Genomic DNA, 18,422 nt, shown 5'->3' with positions numbered 1-18,422 from the left:
ATTCAAAGGCGGTTTACATTCTGGGAAAAATGTCAAAACCTCTATAAGGTACTTTTTAAACATTTCTGTAGGATTCACCCCCATTGATTTAGGAAAGTTCAAAAGACAAATATTCAATCAATGATTAGAATTTTCTAATTGCTCAACCTTCCTATTTAACTGATTTTTATCTTTTATGGTTTCTGATGATAACTTTTGAAGGCTTTCCACCTTATCAATAACTTGCTTCAATTTGTTAGTAGATTCTTCTTTAGTCCTAGCTAGTTAAACCCCCAATGTGTCTACAGTACTCACTAACGCTGCAATGTCCTGTGAAGATCTGGCAACAGTGTCGTTCAGCCTAGCTTCCCAAATACTCTCTAATGTTACCACTGGAGGTCTCACCAGTTGAGATCCAGCCTCAGCACTAGCTCCCAAGTCTCACTGCTACTTCCAAATTCTCGGGGTCACTGCCCCTCGAATAGGGGTCTCCCCCGCAGACGTCTCTCTGCAGGGCTCCCCAAGCAGAGCCGTAACTGGAGCCGGGCACAGCGGTGGAACAGCAACCAGAGGAGATAGAGATGTCTCCAAGGCTAAATCCTCTGCCTCTCTTCCAGCAGGGTATAACACTGACTTCACTCTGGATACATCTACGGGAGCCTTGGTGAGCGGTAAACTCCAAAAAATGACCGCTGCACCAGGGAGGAAGTTCTTGCTGTTGAAGGATCAACTCAAACTATCCCCTTTCTCTTGGTATGCAGCATTTCAGCAATAAGATAAAAACTTTTTGTTTTGCTTCCAGGCCAACTCAGGAGCGCAAACAACTTGCTGCCACCATCTTGAATCCTCCTTCATCATGTCTAAGCTACTTTTGATTCCATTTAAAGTACAAATGCATTCTTAGTTTGTATGATGGATGAGGTTAAGAAGAAAGTGGACAATTCTAAGATCAGAATAACTTTGAATAGTATTTACAGTATTACAAAAAACCATATTGCTAGGATTAAAAGGAAAGGCAAAAGATATTTAAAAATCACAAGGATTTTTAAAATAAATTTTAATGAGTACTTGAATCATGGGGAAAATTAAAAGAAAATTTGGGCTTTTAAAATGTTATTGTTAATATTATTATTATTGCTAAATACAAGAATAACTTGAGGGAGCTTTGTCAGCCCAGCCATGATGTCTTCTTTGGTGTCTGAGGGGTTCATAGCTGAGGGTCTAGTTGCAAATGCATTTTTGATGTTGCTGGAGAATCCAGGATGCCATCAAAGTTCCTATGGCAGAAAGAATAGTATAGAATGGATAAAGGAAACAACTGAAAGGTCTTCCTGAGATTCCAGATATGTTTTATTTTATTGTGACTGTTGTTACTTTATCTATTAGTAATTGTTGTTTCAAAATATCTATTAAAAGGGAGGATAGATGTCAAACCAAATCTCAAAAGGCTGGCCTATTAAGGGCCCTCTCGTAATTATCCACTCCAATTTTGTTGTTTTTTCAGACCCTCAGAAATGCCACCAACCACTCAAATAAATTTCATAGTGGTTGGATTTATACATTAATTCCTCACCGGGTCACTTGAACTAAAATTTAAGATATTGTGAATGTATCAAACTTTCAAATTTTATAAATATAAAGCTAATACTTAGCTAAAGTGGTCCATGTCCTGACAGCCCGACGGGGAGGTATTTATATAAAGCAGTAGCACGCTGCGGCCATTTTAAAATCTTTGGAGTGGTTGCGTCGTGGGAAACCAATTCTAGTAGAGGTGAGAACTTCACTTGAGATGAATGGTTTTGGTAACTGAATGCGTTCAGTAGTAGTAATATGGGTTTTATCATTCTAGGGATTGTAGCCCTGATGAAACCCTTCCAGGGTGAAACATGTCGGTGACAGATCCCTTTGAATGGACCACTGAAGCTAAGTATTAGCTTTATATTTATAAAATTTGAAAGTTTGATACATTCACAATATCTTAAATTTTAGTTCAAGTGACCCGGTGAGGAATTAATGTATAAATCCAACCACTATGAAATTTATTTGAGTGGCTGGTGGCATTTCTGAGGGTCTGAAAAAAGAAGAAGATTGGAGTGGATAATTACGAGGGGGCCCTTAATAGGCCAGCCTTTTGAGATTTGGTTACTTTATCAATGACATAGAATCTCATGCCAAGTAGAATACTGCTGCTCTATGCTTAGGCATTAAATTTACTGTTCAACAAATGTTACAAGCACTTGTAAGGAAGCATGTGCAGCAGAATCCATACTCAGTTTGAAAAAGAACTGAGCTGATTCCAACAGCCCTACTAGTTATCCATGGGGAACAGTTTTTTGTTTTCACTTATGGATCTTCCCAAAGAGAAAACCCACAGAAGGATGTCAATATCAATGAATTTGTATGATAACCAGTGGTGTAGCAAGGGTAGGAGGCACCCAGGGACAGGGCAGGATTAATTCGTCGAGGGCCCTTAGGCACACAAGTACACTGGGCCACCTGCCCTGCCCCACCCCACCATGCGCCCAGGCAGAAACAGGAAGCTGCGTCAGAGGGAAGCTTTGGGCAAGCAGCACCGCTTGCAAAATTACAGTTCCCATTGCGTTGCTTGCTTGTCTTACTTTCCGTCGATGGGGGGGAGGGGGGACCCGCGTTTCTGATCGGGGGGGCCGCATTGCCGATCGGGGGGGAGACCAGCATTGCCAATCGATGCTGGAGGGGCCCATCACTGTTTGGAAAAAACAATGTTGATGCCCTTCATGGGGCCCCCTGACCATTTCAGGCCCTAGGCACGTGCCTACTTGGCCTGTTGGTTAATCCTGCCCTGCCCAGGAAGGTGGTGCCCCCCTCCGCTCCTTCCCTGCCTCCCACCACACTTGTGCCTTCCCTTCTCCCATACCTCTTTAAATCTTTGCCAGCGTGAGTAGATTCTCCGGCCTGCTACTTGCACCGGCGTTGGCTTTCCCTCTGATGTCACTTCCTGGACCTGTTACTAGGAAGTGATTTCAGAGGGGAGCCAGTCTAGTGCGAGCATCAGGCTGGAGAAATTGCTTACGCTGACAAAAATTTAAAGAGGTATGGGGTGGCACAAGCATGGCATGAGGGGCATTGAGGTGCCAGCACCCAGGGCAATCTGCCCCCCACCCCCTTATTATGCAACTGATGATAACCCTCAAACTCTGAAATAAGAAGGTGTCAAATGTGGGGATTTATCTCCTTTTACAATGGTAATTTACAGCACATATAAGCGGAAGCAGGGTGCTTCTATATTATTATAAATAATATTAGGTAGTTTGCCTGCTCGATATAATTTGATTTTAATACTAAATTATGCTAATCAAAGCAGCCAGTAAAAGCATCATTTTTGCTATTCTTTGCTATGCACAAAAAATTTTGGGGGGGTTCAAAGTGCTGATGTTTTTCATTAATTTGTAGATGTGATTTCAGATTTTGTGTCAATACAGTCTTTTATTTTGGAGCTTCTATTTTTAAACCTTTTAGCTACTCTCTTCTTGGATGCCAGAGAGATGTCCATAATTTAGCTTCCACCCTTGAATAAAAGAGCTATTACAGTGTACTAGTTGTTCATAGGATCCAAGCTACAAAACCTGTTCCATTTGGAAAGAAACACAGAAAAAATAAAATTTACTGTTAGCAGGTTGGGGAAGTTGGCTTACTTTAATGCTTGAGCTTACCTTATGCAAAAATCAAATTAATCTCTAGCCTAGAAGATAACTGATTTATGACTAGGAGACATGCACAATTTACTCCAAGAAAACCAGGATTTCTCAATAAAAGGGCAGAGTTATTAAGAAGGTAAATTTATATAACATGACGCCTAGGCAGGGAAGGCACATTTGTACATCTGTTGCACCAATTTAATTAAGTCAACATATGAATCTATATGTTTTTATAAAATTGTCCCCTGGAAAGTAGGTACAGGCATTTACATGTGTCCTCTAACAAATTTTTAATTCTATTTTATGCTTTACATATTTTATAAAGTACCCATAGATGTTGCAACTCTGCTTCAGCTCCACCCAAATTCTACTCCAAGGGATGGCTACCCATATAGATAATAAAAGTAGGTGGTATGTTGACTTAATATTATACATGCACATGCTGGGGCTTTTTTATGTGACTACATTAGTGCATAAAGAGGGCAATTTTATAAGGGGGTGCCTTTTGGGAGCCTATTCTGTACAAGAAATAGATATCTACCTATTCTGTACAGGTAGATATCTACCTTCTTTTATATCAGTAGCTCCCAAACATGTCCTGGGAGTACGCCAGCCAGTCAGGTTTTCAGGATATCTGAAATGAATACGCATGAGTTAGATTTGCATGCATTGTATCCACTGCATGTAAATCTAACTCATGATTGTTCATTGTAGATATCCTGAGAACCGGAATGGCTGGGGTTTCAACATGGACAGGTTTGATAACCACTGAAATTTATAGAATGCTAGCATAACTGGTTAGAACTAGTGTATATACTTGTGTCAGGAGACATGTGCAATAGCTTATATTATTCTATAAATTACATGCAATAAGTCTCCATTTAGTCCATTCTTCACCCAAGTGTATGTTCATCTATAAAATATAAGATATGCAAGAAATACACATATGTATTTACAGAATATTGTGTAGCTTGATTTTTGGTTTGGCTTGGTTTATTTATTTATATCCCGCCCTTGCCCAGGGCAGGTTACAAAATTACATACAAAATCAACAATAAATGAACAAACAATACAAAACACTATAAACAACACAAAACAATAATACAAACAATAAAATAGTTAGGTGACCAGCACCTTACTGTCATCATCTCTTCCTTTTTGACATTTACATGAAAATATGCACAGATAAGCATTTACAATATATGTCATATTCTACTTATTTACTTGCATATTTAGCACATAAATAAATGTTAGTGCCTTCTTTAGAGAAGTACCCACAAAATGCTATTGTACATGAGGAAGTTACTTGTAAAATTAGCCCTCAAGGGGCCTGTAAGATTAAAAAAAATGTAGCTTTCATGCTAAAATTCCTTTAGCATTCTACTCACTAAATGCTGGCATGTATAGTATGCATGGCATAATACAGTGGTCGGCAAACCTCACCTCGCAAGCTACATGCAGCTCGTGGCTCATCTAGAGCAGGGGTGCCCAACCTGCTTCCCTTCCCCATAAAGACAATGCTGAAGCACAGGGTCAGCAAACTTTCGCTACCCAACGTCAATTCTGATGTCAGAGAGGAAGTTCTGGACCAGCCAATCGTTGCCTGGTTGGCCTGAAACTTCCTCTTCAACGTTAGAATTGATGTTGGGTGGTGAAAATTGGTCGGCCCGGCGCTTCAGCGTCCTTTTTACGGGGAAGGGAAGCAAGGAGAGCTCAGAACTCAGGGATGACCTGTTCCCCGATGGTGGTGGTGGCAGCCTATTCCTCGATGGCGGCGGTGGCAGCCTATTCCCCAATGGTGGTGGCTTGGGAGAGGGCAGGGAGAAAGAAATAAAGAAAGGGGGACAGGGAGACAGAAAGAAAGAAGGGAGATGGGAGACAGACAGAAAGGGAGCATGCAAGGAAAGAGAAAGACAGACAGAAAGAAAGGAGGCACGGAGAGAGAGCGAAAGACAGACATGCAGAAAGAAAAGGGGCATGGTCATGGAGGGAGAAAGAAAGAAGGTGGCAGGGTGAAAGAAAGAAAAAGTTGGGGGAGGGAATGAGGTCTGGAGGAGAGGAAGCATACAGGAGGCTGAAAGAAGGGAAGAAATATTGGATGCACAGTCAGAAGAAGAAAGTGCAACCAGAGACTGATGAAATTACCAGACAACAAAGGTAGGAAAAATGATTTTATTTTCAATTTAGTGATCAAAATGTGTCCATTTTGAGAATTTATATCTGCTGTCTATATTTTGCACTATGGCCCCCTTTTATTAAACCGCAATAGTGGTTTTAAGCGTAGGGAGCCTATGAGCGTCGAGAGCAGCACAAGGCATTCAGCCCAGCTCCCTGCACTAAAAACCGTTATCGCGGTTGAATAAAAAGGGAGGGGGTATATTTATCTATTTTTGTATAGTTGTTACTGAGGTGACATTACATAAAGTCATTTGCCTTGACCTCTTTGAAAACCCGCAGAATATAAATGATAATTAACATTTTCTCTGTGTACAGTGTGCTTTGTGTTTTTTTTAAATTTTATTGTTGATAGATCATTTTGACTTGGCCACGAAGGTAAGGGGGAGGGAGGGGAGCTGCTGAAAGACATCTAGTAATCCTTGAAGGCTTGACTGTGCAGGGAATTATTTTTTGTAAAATCATGTTTTGTTATGTGACTGACATTATTTAGACTCTAATTTCTATGAATGAATAGAATGAAAATTATATAAAATTGCTTGCTTGTTTTTATGTACGTGCGCTGAAGGGAAGTGGAGAGAGAGTGGGCTGAGGACGCTGAAGGGAAATGGGGAAGAGAAAGTGGGGAGAAGACGCTGATTTATAAATTGACAATTGTACAGAATATTGTTTCTTTTTATACTTTAACTAGCTGATGCCCCGGCGGTGCACGGGTATTTAATTATAGCAATAACACTGTAAATGGATTCAAATAAAGATACTTTATAGTGGTGAATGAAATTATTTTTTTACAGCTTTATAAAAAGTACAATATTCAAATTATAATGTGAAATATTTGACAAAATGAATACAATACAACTAACACAAAACTTGATTATAAACAACATTTTTAGTTTCACCTCCAGGAGCAAGAACATATAAATTCTAGGGTGAACCCACCCTTGAGCAAGCAACATAGAGTTGTCCATGGGAAAAACAGGGGGATCTTAAATCCACTCCACAGTATGTAATAGTCTGTCCCTGTGATTTGTTGATTGTGATAGAGAATGCAAGTCTCACTGGAATTTGCAATCTCTTAAACTGAAAAGGAAGATGTGTTGCAAGTTTCGTTCAAATCGGGCAAGCCGTTTTTGCGTTGGCAGCTTTTTACATTTTTTTCCATTGACATGAATGGGAGAAATCTGATTTTCTGTTTGTAGCTTTGCCCACGTGTGCAGGTGGGCTGCGAGACCCCCAGAACATATCACCCCAGGTAGTGAGGGATCTGCATACCAAGTTTCGTTCAAATCGGGCAAGCCGTTTTTGCGTTGGCAGCTTTTTACATTTTTTCCATTGACATGAATGGGTGAAATCTGATTTTCTGTTTGTAGCTCCGCCCACATGTGCAGGTGTACCGCAAGACCCCCAGAACATATCACCCCAGGTAGTGAGGGATCTGCATACCAAGTTTCGTTCAAACCGGTCCCACAGCTTTTTACATTTTTTCCATTGACTTGAATGGGTGAAATCTGATTTTTTGTTTGTAGCTCCGCCCACTTGTGCAGGTGGGCCACGAGACCCCCAGAACATATCACCCCAGGTAGTGAGGGATCTGCATACCAATTTTCGTGCAAATCGGTCCCACAGCTCTTTACATTTTTTCCATTGACATGAATGGGTGAAATCTGATTTTCTGTTTGTAGCTCCGCCCATGTGTGCAGTTGGGCCGCGAGACCCCCAGAACATATCTCCCCAGGTAGTGAGGGATCTGCATACCAAGTTTCGTTCAAATTGGGCAAGCTGTTTTTGCGTTGGCAGCTTTTTACATTTTTTCCATTGACATGAATGGGTGAAATCTGATTTTCTGTTTGTAGCTCCGCCCACGTGTGCAGGTGGGCCGCGAGACCCCCAGAACATATCCCCCCAGGTAGTGAGGGATCTGCATACCAAGTTTCATTCAAATCGGTCAAGCCGTTTTTGCGTGATCGCGGCACATACACACATACATACACACATACCTCCGATTTTATATATATAGATATAATAAGTTCAGTATAAAACTATTTGAAGCTTGTTTGGATGGGTTCAGATGGTTTGCGAGGACAGGGACCAAGCTTGCGGGAATGGGACGGGGACGGAGCCAAATTTTTTCCCCGTGGCATTCTCTAGGCTCTGCCACGAATCAGACCACATCAGCCCTTTCTACAGGAAACTTCACTGGCTACCGTTCGAAGCAAGGATCATCTTCAAATTCGCCTGCCTCTGCTTCAAAACCCTAACTGGCACAGCCCCGATATATCTTTCACGCCACTTCACCTTCCCAGGCTCTAACCGTACACGCAATGCACACCTGTTTGCCTACCCCTCCCCAAAAGGATGCATCCACAAAAGATTCTTCGACAAAACCCTCTCTTTCCAAGCTGGCAAATGGAATGACTGCCTGTCCACTCTCATCTCTCTTGCCCCAACTTATCAATCCTTCAGGAAATCTCTAAAAACATACCTCTTTGATAAATTCCTCTAACCCCCGTCCCCCCGACCAAACTAATAATCCCTTGCCTCCCTCCCTACCCTTCCCCTCCCCCCATGCAACAATTATTGGATCATTTTGTAATTGTCACTGGTTTATACCATATAATTGTTAACTAATTCTCTGCACCTACATTGTATAAATCGCTCTGAACTGTTTTTCAATATGCTGTAACCTCGATGTAACTTCCAGCTGTAACTTCGCTGTAAATGTACAGTCTCTTATCCTGTAAACCGCTCTGAACTGTTTTGTGGTATTGCGGTATAAAAAAATAAAGTTATTATTATTATTATGTGCAGGCAAGCAGGTTGTCAGTCAGGTTGACGTAGCTGTTGTAGTGCATGCAGGTGTGGGGTATGGCTCTCAAAAGAAATCTTAATCGTTGTACTGCAGATCTTTGGTTCTTTTGACTAATGAGTTTGCCTACCACTGGTCCAATAGATCAGTTTTCAGTAGCCAGTTTTCTTGCAATACATTAGGTAATTTTGTACCTTTTTGCCTTGTAGCCAGTTTTCAAAAGGACTGAACCTTATAGGGAGTCTCACTAACTTCCTGGGTAGATTCTCTTAGAAACTGCCTACATTGTGAAGAGGCAAACTTAACCAGGAAACTGCTTAGATAACCTGACTAAATCCTTTTGAAAACTTTCAAAATAGTGTCCCTTAAAGGAGTGTGCATAATTTAAAGGGCCACTTAGTTCAGGGGATTCTTCCTACTCCTGTCCTCCCACACAGAAGTGTCCACTGGGGAGGGGGGGGGGATGGATGGCACCTGAAAACCCTCCACCCCTGTAACAACAAAAGCTCATTTATGGGCTATCAGGGACAGACTGAGAGTGATCCAGGCCCCTTGGCAATAAGGGTCATGAGCTCCTAACTACAAATCTGACATATATTACTGGTTATTACTGGTTAGAGGAGAGTGGGCCCTCTACTGCTGTGGGCCCTTGGACACTGTCCTAATGAAAAAGGAGTCTACTTCTGTGGACTACTCAATCGCCACTCTCATTTCTGAACTAGAAGTAAAGGCATTACCTAGTCTCCGATCCCCCAGTAGTAAAGGACTGATCCAAACCTCTTTGTGTCCTCAGAACCATAGTAAAATACCTCCCTAAGCTCTGAACCTCCTTCTGACCTCATATAGCACAGTAAATGATAGTAGATAAAGACCTACATTGTCCATCTAGTCTTCCCAACAAAGTGACCAGAGCCACACCTACTACTTTCCATGGCACCAGTCATCCATGTTTAAACACTGGTTGTCAAGTCTCCACCATATCAATCATATAGGCAGCCAAACATGATGGGGATTACCATATTTTCACGTAGATAACGCGCACCCGTGCAAAATGTGCACACGGATATAGCGCGCGGAAAACACAAATTTATGCACAGAAATTTTTATATACCGCGCACACCCGTATACCGCGCATGCTGCCCGACACTCCTTTCACCCGCCCCGACTCTCCTCTGGCCACCCCGACTATCCTTTCGCCCGCCCGACTCTCCTCTCCCCCTTGAAGTCCTGTCCCCACCCTGAAAGCCTGATGCCCCCGCCCGACGTCCGATTCACCCCCCCGCAGGACCGCTCACACCCGCACCCCGAAGGACCGCTCACACACACTCCCACCCGCACCCGCACCCCCACCCTGAAGGACCGTTCGCACCCCCACAGCCTCTCGACCCCCCCCCCATCATGTAGAAGCCCCTACCGGTGTCCTGATGCTTTCTCTTGGTGGTCCTGGCCCTTCCGTGAGCCCTGCTCCTGCGCTGCTTCCTCTTCCAGCGGTTCGCCCTTTCTCTAACGTCAAGCCCTCTTGCCCCGCCGACTCCCCAACTCCGCGACACGATCGGGGCAAGAGGGTGCTCAAGCCCTCTTGCCCCAGCCAACCGCGGCACCCCCGACACGATCGGGGCAAGAGGGAGCTCAAGCCCTCTTGCCCCCCGACACGATCGGGGCAAAAGGGAGCCCAAGCCCTCTTGCCCCGCTGACTCCCCAACTCCCCGACAATATCGGGCCAGGAGGGAGCCCAAACCCTCCTGGCCACGGTGACCCCTTACCCCCACCCCGTACTACATTACGGGCAGGAGGGATCCCAGACCCTCCTGCCCTCGACGCAAACCCTCCCCCCCCAACGACCGCCCCCCCCAAGAACCTCTGACCGCCCCCCCAGCCGACCCGCGACCCCCCCTGGCCGACCCCCACAAAATCCCCACCCCCCTTCCCCGTACCTTTGTGTAGTTGGCTGGACATACGGGAGCCAAACCTGCCTGTCCGGCAGGCAGCCAACGACGGAATGAGGCCGGATTGGCCCATCCGTCCCAAAGCTCCGCCTACTGGAGGGGCCTAAGGCGCCTGGGCCAATCAGAATAGGCCCGGGAGCCTTAGGTCCCTCCTGGGGGTGGGGCCTGAGGCACATGGGCCCAACCCGACCATGTGCCCAAGGCCCCACCCCCAGGAGGGACCTAAGGCTCCCGGGCCTATCCGGCCTGATTCCGTCGTTGGCTGCCTGCCGGACAGGCGGGTTTGGCTCCCGTCTGTCCGGCCAACTACACAAAGGTACGGGGAAGGGGGGTGGGGGTGTCGTGGGGGTCGGCCAGGGGGAGTCGGCTGGGCAAGAGAGCTTGGGCTCCCTTTTGCCCCAATCATGTCGGGGGGGCATGAGGGATTGAGCTCCCTTTTGCCCCGATCGTGTTGGGGGTGCTGCGGTTGGCTGGGGCAAGAGGGCTTGAGCTCCCTCTTGCCCCGATCGTGTCGGGGAGTCGGCGGGGCAAGAGGGCTTGACGTTAGAGAAAGGGCGAATCGCCGGAAGAGGAAGCAGCGCAGACGCAGGGCTCACAGAAGGGCCGGGACCGCCAAGAAGAAGCAGCAGGACACCGGTAGGAGCTTCTACATGATGGGGGGGGGGGGTCGGGAGGCTGTGGGGGTGCGAACAGTCCTTCAGGGTGGGGGTGCGGGTGCGGGTGGGAGTGCGTGCGAGCGGTCCTTCGGGGTGGGGGTGCGGGTGGGGGTGCGTGCGAGCGGTCCTTCGGGGTGGGAGTGCGAGCGGTCTTGCGGGGGGGGGGGGGGTGTGAATCGGACGTCGGGGGGGAACTATGTAAAAAAAATTTTATACAACGCCCTCACGCGTATAACGCGCAAGGTTATGTGTGGTTTGTAAAAACCACATATAACGTGCGCCTTATATGCGAGAAAATACGGTATATGTGATTATAACCAAGAATCCAAATATTGCTGACAGTTTTGAACTTGCCAGTCAAGATGTCTTCCCCTCCTCCCTGAACTGCACAGCACCCTCACTTGCAGCACATGAAAACAAAGTGATCTATAACACTGGAGTTGCCGAACTTCACCTGTCTTTTGCCATATGTGGTACAGAGACCATAGAAGTGTGTCCAGCATCGGTCTTAGCTCTCCCTTGATGGACATAGTAAATCTTCTTTCAGTTTTTTGCCATTTGTGGGCATAGGCCATAGAAGTGTATCTGATTTTGGCCTTAGTTCCACTACTCTTACCTTACATCACATCTCAACAGCAATGTTTCATTCCCATCCTCTTTGTATTTAGGCCTCCCTTGTGTCTATTCCATGCAATTTTGAACTCGTTTACTGTTTTTGACTCTACCACCTCTCCTGGAATGGTGTCCATTATCCTCTCTGTGAAAAAGTAGTTCCCGACATTCTTCCAAAGCCTTCATTCATGTCCTCTAGTTCTACCTCCCCAGCATCTCTGGAAGAAGTTTGTTTATATATTAATACTTTCCAAGTACTTAAATGTCTGTATCATATCACCTCTCTCGCTCCTTTTCTCTAGCATATACATATTTATGTCCTCCAGTCTCTTCTCATATGTCTTAAGGCAAAACTCTACCATTTTTGTCGCTTTCCTCTGAACTATCTCAAGTCAATAGAAGTCACTTGTTGCTCTCTGATTTATTGTAGAAAGTTCCCTTAGGCCCTGATGTCCCTCATTCAAATCCCCAATCCATGATAAAAGTCCCCAAAATGGCATTGAACCTGTAATATAAATCTCCTCTAACCTCTCCCAATCCAGGCCCTGATTTAACAAAATGGCCCTTTCAGAAGACCATCATCAACCCACTTCTAGACTTCTTCCCCAAATCCCTACTACACCTCTGTACCCCTTTGAAATGCGGACTTACATTCAAAAGGGATGGAGCCAACAATCTTTGCTGGCAGGGGATCCATCTATCAGATGATGAGAGATTAGAGGTTCAGACCCTGTGTTAAATCTTAGTGAAAAAAGAAAAACCTTGAGGGGGTATTAAATCTTAGTGAGTCAGCCCTGATGTAGGTCAGCATTCATGTTATAACAAGTACATGTTATAACAAGTAGGTATGTTCAAGGGTACAGTTCTATCAGAAAATGGTTGGTGGCATGAAGTATGTGAGTAAGTTATAAAATACTTAAATCTAGTGAAACAAGCTTATTGAGGATTTCATGCTCACTTTCACTGGTCAAAAACATCCACACATTTTGTTTATTGTGAGAATCAAATTTTTCAAAAATTTCAATGTTTAACTTGTGTAATAAAAATGTATCAATAACCCTTGTAATGTGATGTGTAAGAAAGAATTCTTTTTTCTAAAACCCTCCTAACTTGAGATTTTTATTTTTACTTTGAGGATAAGCTTGTTAATAAAAATGTATGCCAACTTCATCATCACTTTAGTGAATCAGCCTCATGGCATTCAAGAAATCAAATAACAGCACATCTTAAAAACTCAAATGGGCTGCAATTCACCTTATGGCTTTTTCAGGAACATTTTCAAGCAGTTCCTGTGCAAGCAACCCATGAAGTATATGTCTAAATGTACAAGTAGCCATGGGCACATACAGTAAAACTGAATTAAAGAAGATGTATGAACATTTTTGATCTATGAAAAAGAAATCATCAATGAGAAATGAAGAAAGATGGTTTTTGCCAAGATTTAGGTACTACAGTATTCTACAGATTCTACAGTATTTAAAAATCCAAAACGTCTTTCATTGTACCAGTAATTTCTTCCAATCACCTCCCCTCCAAGATGGTGGAACATGGTTGATTGCAAAACAGTGTAAATTTTCAAAATAGTGCCCTGCATCAACTTAGTGTGGCGATTCTAATCTCTTTTTTTTTTAAAGCTTCTATATTCATTGATTCTCAGCTTTAGCTTCCTATATACAGTATTTGTCTTATACAGTATATAATTTCCAATAGGGACATCTGATGCAATATACCACAAACTCTGTATCATATGTAGTGTGAAACTGAACCATATGTGCCCTTTCTTCAGATGGATTCATGAAACTAGAACATTGTTCTGTACTATTGCAAGGTTCACATTGTAAACATTTAAAGTGACATTTCAGGCAACAGCTTTCATCCATCTGTAGATGCAGAATTGCTGGACTGCCATGCTCCTTCAAATTCTTTCCTCTTTGGTATGCTACCCATAACTGTCTCAGTGAAACAGGTAAGCACTGATAACACTTTCCAATGTTTTTTTTTTTTAAATACAAGATTCAAGCTATTTGAGGTGTACCCAGGGCCAGATTTTCCTATAGGCTAACTAGGCTTCAGCCTAGGGCCTCAAGATCCGTGTTACATTTTTTTTTATAAAGGTTAGTACCAATAACAACATGTTTCATTTAACATATTGATATATATCACAGTAATGATGTATTTTATTATCTCTCATGTAATTTACAAACTTAAAAATGGGAGGTGAAAGGGCCTCATAAGTGAAATAGCCTAGGGCCTCTTTTCATCTAAATCCGGCCCTGGGTATACTCTTCTTCATCTTCATTCAATCTGCTTGCTATGTGACATAAGTTTTCAAAGAGTACACCTTTAAATGCTCTCTTAACAATTGACTTGAGATAACCTCTTTCAAGTACTCTTTTTTAGGTTTAGGTTTATTTTAAACCAATCATTAATTGGAGCTCTGCTTTAGTTGTTTACCTGGGAGGGGTTTTAAATGCTAGAGCACATTTTCAGTTTAGTATGGAGGTCATAAAGAGATGATGGCATGTTTAAGCATTGACCCCCCCAATTCAATATAAAGCACTAAAAATTGCATATGCAAATTTGTCCATGTGCCCAATTTGTGTGCTTAATTTTATTAAATAACAAGCCAACCAATACCAATTATTGGGATCTTAATGAGCAATTATTGCTGCTAATTAGCTTTAATTAAATGTTATGTACATAAATATGGGTACAGGAATTGGACCTAAATTTTATGCATGAGTCAATAAAGGGGGCATGGAAATGGGAGGGTCATGGGCAGATCAGGGGTGTTCCTTGGATTTATGCATGTGGAGGAACATTTTAGATAGGACGTCTATGTCCGACTTTGGACATTTCTCAAAAAAATATCCAAAAGTCAGGGTGAGGAAACATCCATTTTCAAAACCTCTAGACATCCTCTTTTTTTTTTTTTGAAAATGACCTATTTGGACATCTTGGCTCTTAGGACATTCAACCTTATTTTGACCACAAAAATGTTCAATTTCAAAACATCTAAATCCAGACCATTTGGATGTGGGAGGGGATAGCATTAAAAGGACTGGACACTCAGACATGCCAACAGAGCAGTGGGGCAACTTAGAGGGCACTTCTGTGAATGTCACATAAAGGGTGCCAGATATACATCTCACATAAACCCCCCTATAATGTATGGTGAGCCCTCCAAAGCTCCCCTAAAACCTACTATACCCACCTGTCTACCACCCCAATAGCCCTTATGATTGCAGGTGGGAACTATATGGCAGTATAATAGGATTTTGGTGGCCTCACACTTTCCACTTTAAATGTAGTGGTTAGAGTGGGATATGGGCCTGGGTCCTACTCACTATACCACCCACCAGGTTACTCCAGACACCTGTGTGCTGCTCTACTAGGCTTTCCCATATCAGGTGCTGCTCTTCTAGAGACAGGTATGTACTGTTTCATTCAAGTCTTTGTGGGGTGGGAGGGCATAAGTGACCATTGGGGGAGTGTGTGTGTCATTATTTAATCCCTCCAGTGGTCATCTAGTCAGTTTAGGTTCCTTTTTGGCACTTAGATGCATTTAAAACAGGTCTAGCTCTGGATATCTAAGTTCTGTCCTGGACATTTTGGAAAATGTTTATCACTGCAAAGACATCTAAATGCTAAGCATGCCCAAAGCCTACCCATAATAAACCTCCAACACCCCCCCCCCCCCCTTGAACTTTGGATGCACAGCGACTTAGAAACCTAGGAAGATGTCCAGAAAGTCAGCTTTGAAAATTGGCACTTGGACGTTTTGGTGAGAAAAATGTCCAAGTGCCACTTTAAGCCAATTTTTGGGCGTCTTTCCATTTTGAAAAAGAGTCCCATAGTTATAGAATGAGGATTTGCACCATGTTTCAGTTATTGCAAATGGACATGTCTAAAGATAGGCACGGTTCCTGAGTGCAAATGCTGTTCTGTAAACTGCCTAAATTTAAGCACCATTTATAGAATAGCGCTCAGCATTTTTTCAGCACCAATTATTTTAGGCGCCATATATAGAATCTAGCCCTAAGTGCTGACTTTTGTTTTCATATATAAAGTTTTTACTTAGATGAAATGTAACATGTTTATTTTTAAGCGGCGTCAAACTAAATTCTCTGAGGCAGTGGTAAGAAGTAGTTGAATTGTGCAAAGCTGGCCATTGTTGGAGCAGCAAGACCCACTGAAATTTTTGAGCTAAGTGAAGTACTTTTCATTTTATTAGTGAAAGTTAAATAGAAAATTTTGATTTTGAAATCTGCATATAGGAAGAGTTTTTATGTCGATGACTGTACCTGGATCCAGTGGCGTACCAAGGGAGGGCAGGGGGTGCGGTCCGCCCCGGGTGCCAGCCCTAAGGGGGTGCTCCCGGCCTTGCCGTTCAGTCCCCCCTCCCGAAGGACCGCTCGCCCCACTGACCTTCCTGCACCACCTATGAAGCAGCCCGCAGCAGGATCGCGACGTCAGCGATCCCTGAGCTGCTTGGGCGCTGCTTCCTGCGCCGCGGTCCCGCCCCTCCTCTGATGTCAGAGGAGGGGTGGGACCGCGGCGCAGGAAGCAACGCCTAAGCAGCGCAGGTATCGCTGACGTCGCTATCCTGCTGCTGCTGCTTCATAGGTGGTGCGGGGAGGCCAAGAGGGTGAGCGGTCCTTCGGGGTGGGTCGGGGCATCAGGCCTTCAGGGTGGGGTGGGCGGGCGGGCAGGCAGGCTTTCAAGGGGGAGGGGGGTGACGGGCAGGCAGGCCTTCAAGGGGGGAGGCAGGCCTTCAAGGGGGGGGAAACAGGCCTTCGGGGTGGTGTGCAGACCTTCAAGGGGGGACATGCCTACAAGGGGGTGGGACAGGCCTACAAGGGGGGGACAGGCCTTTGGGGGGATGCAGGCCTTCGGGGGGGGTGCAGGCCTTCAAGAGGGGGACAGGCAGGCAGGCCTTCAAGGGGGGACAGGCCTACAAGGGGGTGGGACAGGCCTTCAAGGGGGGGACAGGCCTTCGGGGGGGGTGCAGACCTTCAACGGGGGGGACAGGCCTTCAAGGGGGGGACAGGCAGGCAGGCAGGCCTTCAAGGGGGGGACAGGCCTACAAGGGGGGGACAGGCCTTCAAGGGGGGGACAGGCCTACAAGGGGGTGGGACAGGCCTTCAAGGGGGTGCAGGCCTTCAAGGGGGGACAGGCAGACCTTTAAGGGGGGACAGGCCTTTGGGGGGGACCCTGGTTTAGAAGTACACGGAGGGAAGGGGGTGTTCAAAGACGTGCATATGCCAAAGTTTGGGGGGGGAAGAAATAATGGGTCTGAAAATAGAGGAGAGGGAGAGAGATGATGGACCGTGGGATTTAGGGAGGGAGGGAAGGAACAGAAAGGGAGAGAAATTGGACACAAGGGATGGTGTGGAGGAGGGATAAAGATACTGGATAGGAGGGTAATTGGGAAAAGAAAGGGAGAGATGGTGGACTCTGGGGTGGTGGGGAAGGAGGGAGAGATGCCGGATGAAAGGGTAGTTAAGAAAAGGTGGATCTGTGGACGGAGATGAAAAAAAGGAAAGATACCAGACTTCCTGGGGAGGGAAGAGAAATGGAAAGGGAGGACAGAGTTGGCAGATGGATGGTTAGCATGCAGAAAGAAGAAAGAAGGAGACCCTGTTAAGCAAGTTATCAGAAGAAAACCAGAGCCTTGGACCAACAAGATTTGAAATATAACCAGACAACAAAAGGTAGAAAAATTAATTTTATTTTCTGTTTTGTGATTACAATATGTCAGATTTGAAATGTGTATCCTGCCAGAGCTGGTGTTGGACTGCAAACGTGAGCTAGGATTTAACAGAGAGAGGAAAAGTCCTTTTTGTTTCTTTATTTTATTTACACCACAGCGCCAGTGTGGTTAGGAGAAGCCAAAGGGGGTGAAAAAGCTATAAAACCCACCAGGAGTTTTGATAAAAATCACCCAACTGGGCAGGAAAATCAAATTGAAAAACCAATTCAATAGGCTGAATCAAATCGAAATTTTTTTTTCTGAATCTGGCAGCATTAGTTTGCGCTACTGTCTTAGACTTTAGGACCTGGGATTGGGGAGAGATGGCATCCTCAGTACTTTATAATGCAAGTGAAATGAGGATTTGGTCAGACTTTTGAAGGGTCTGCAGAAAAAAAATATTGTATAGGCCGGGGACATGAGACAGCAGGAAATGGGAACTTTTCTTCCTTCTATTTTTGTGAATGGAAAGGCTGAGGATGTCAGAGAGTTCAGTTAAAATATGTGCTTTATAAGAAAATATAATAATGTGTTTTATAAAGTTTATAGCATAGCTGGCCTACCCAGCGAGGTGTTCCTAGTGGTGGTAGTGGAAGCGTGTCAATGTGTTGAGAGGAAGAGGTGGTCTGGGAAATTCTGCTGAGCAAACTCTGGGCCCATTTCCACCCCCCAGTTAGTCCACTCCACTCAACTGGTTCACATACTGAGTGGGTCTTTGGGTGTTGTTTTGGGATCTCTTCCAGTGGTTTATCAACATCTCCTTCTGGTCCAAGGAAGGAAACTTTGTTATCCTTAGCATTGACCTACAGAATATGTTTG

At 44.4% G+C, this 18,422-nt stretch overlaps 1 long non-coding RNA gene across 1 annotated transcript in view; it reads right to left on the bottom strand.

Annotated features, from left to right (window-relative positions):
- Positions 1–1,052: 1,052 nt before the first annotated feature.
- The window catches only part of LOC117362092, a 162,507-nt gene continuing 145,137 nt past the window's right edge, over positions 1,053–18,422 (bottom strand). The window contains exon 3 of the long non-coding RNA XR_004539798.1: positions 1,053–1,256. This is a non-coding gene — a long non-coding RNA (uncharacterized LOC117362092). The remainder of the gene's footprint in view (positions 1,257–18,422) is intronic.

The sequence above is a fragment of the Geotrypetes seraphini genome, chromosome 6, assembly GCF_902459505.1.
Source record: "Geotrypetes seraphini chromosome 6, aGeoSer1.1, whole genome shotgun sequence".
Lineage (NCBI taxonomy): Eukaryota > Metazoa > Chordata > Amphibia > Gymnophiona > Dermophiidae > Geotrypetes > Geotrypetes seraphini.
Note: the sequence above shows the minus strand (reverse complement) of the source record. Positions and strands in the feature narration are given on the sequence as shown.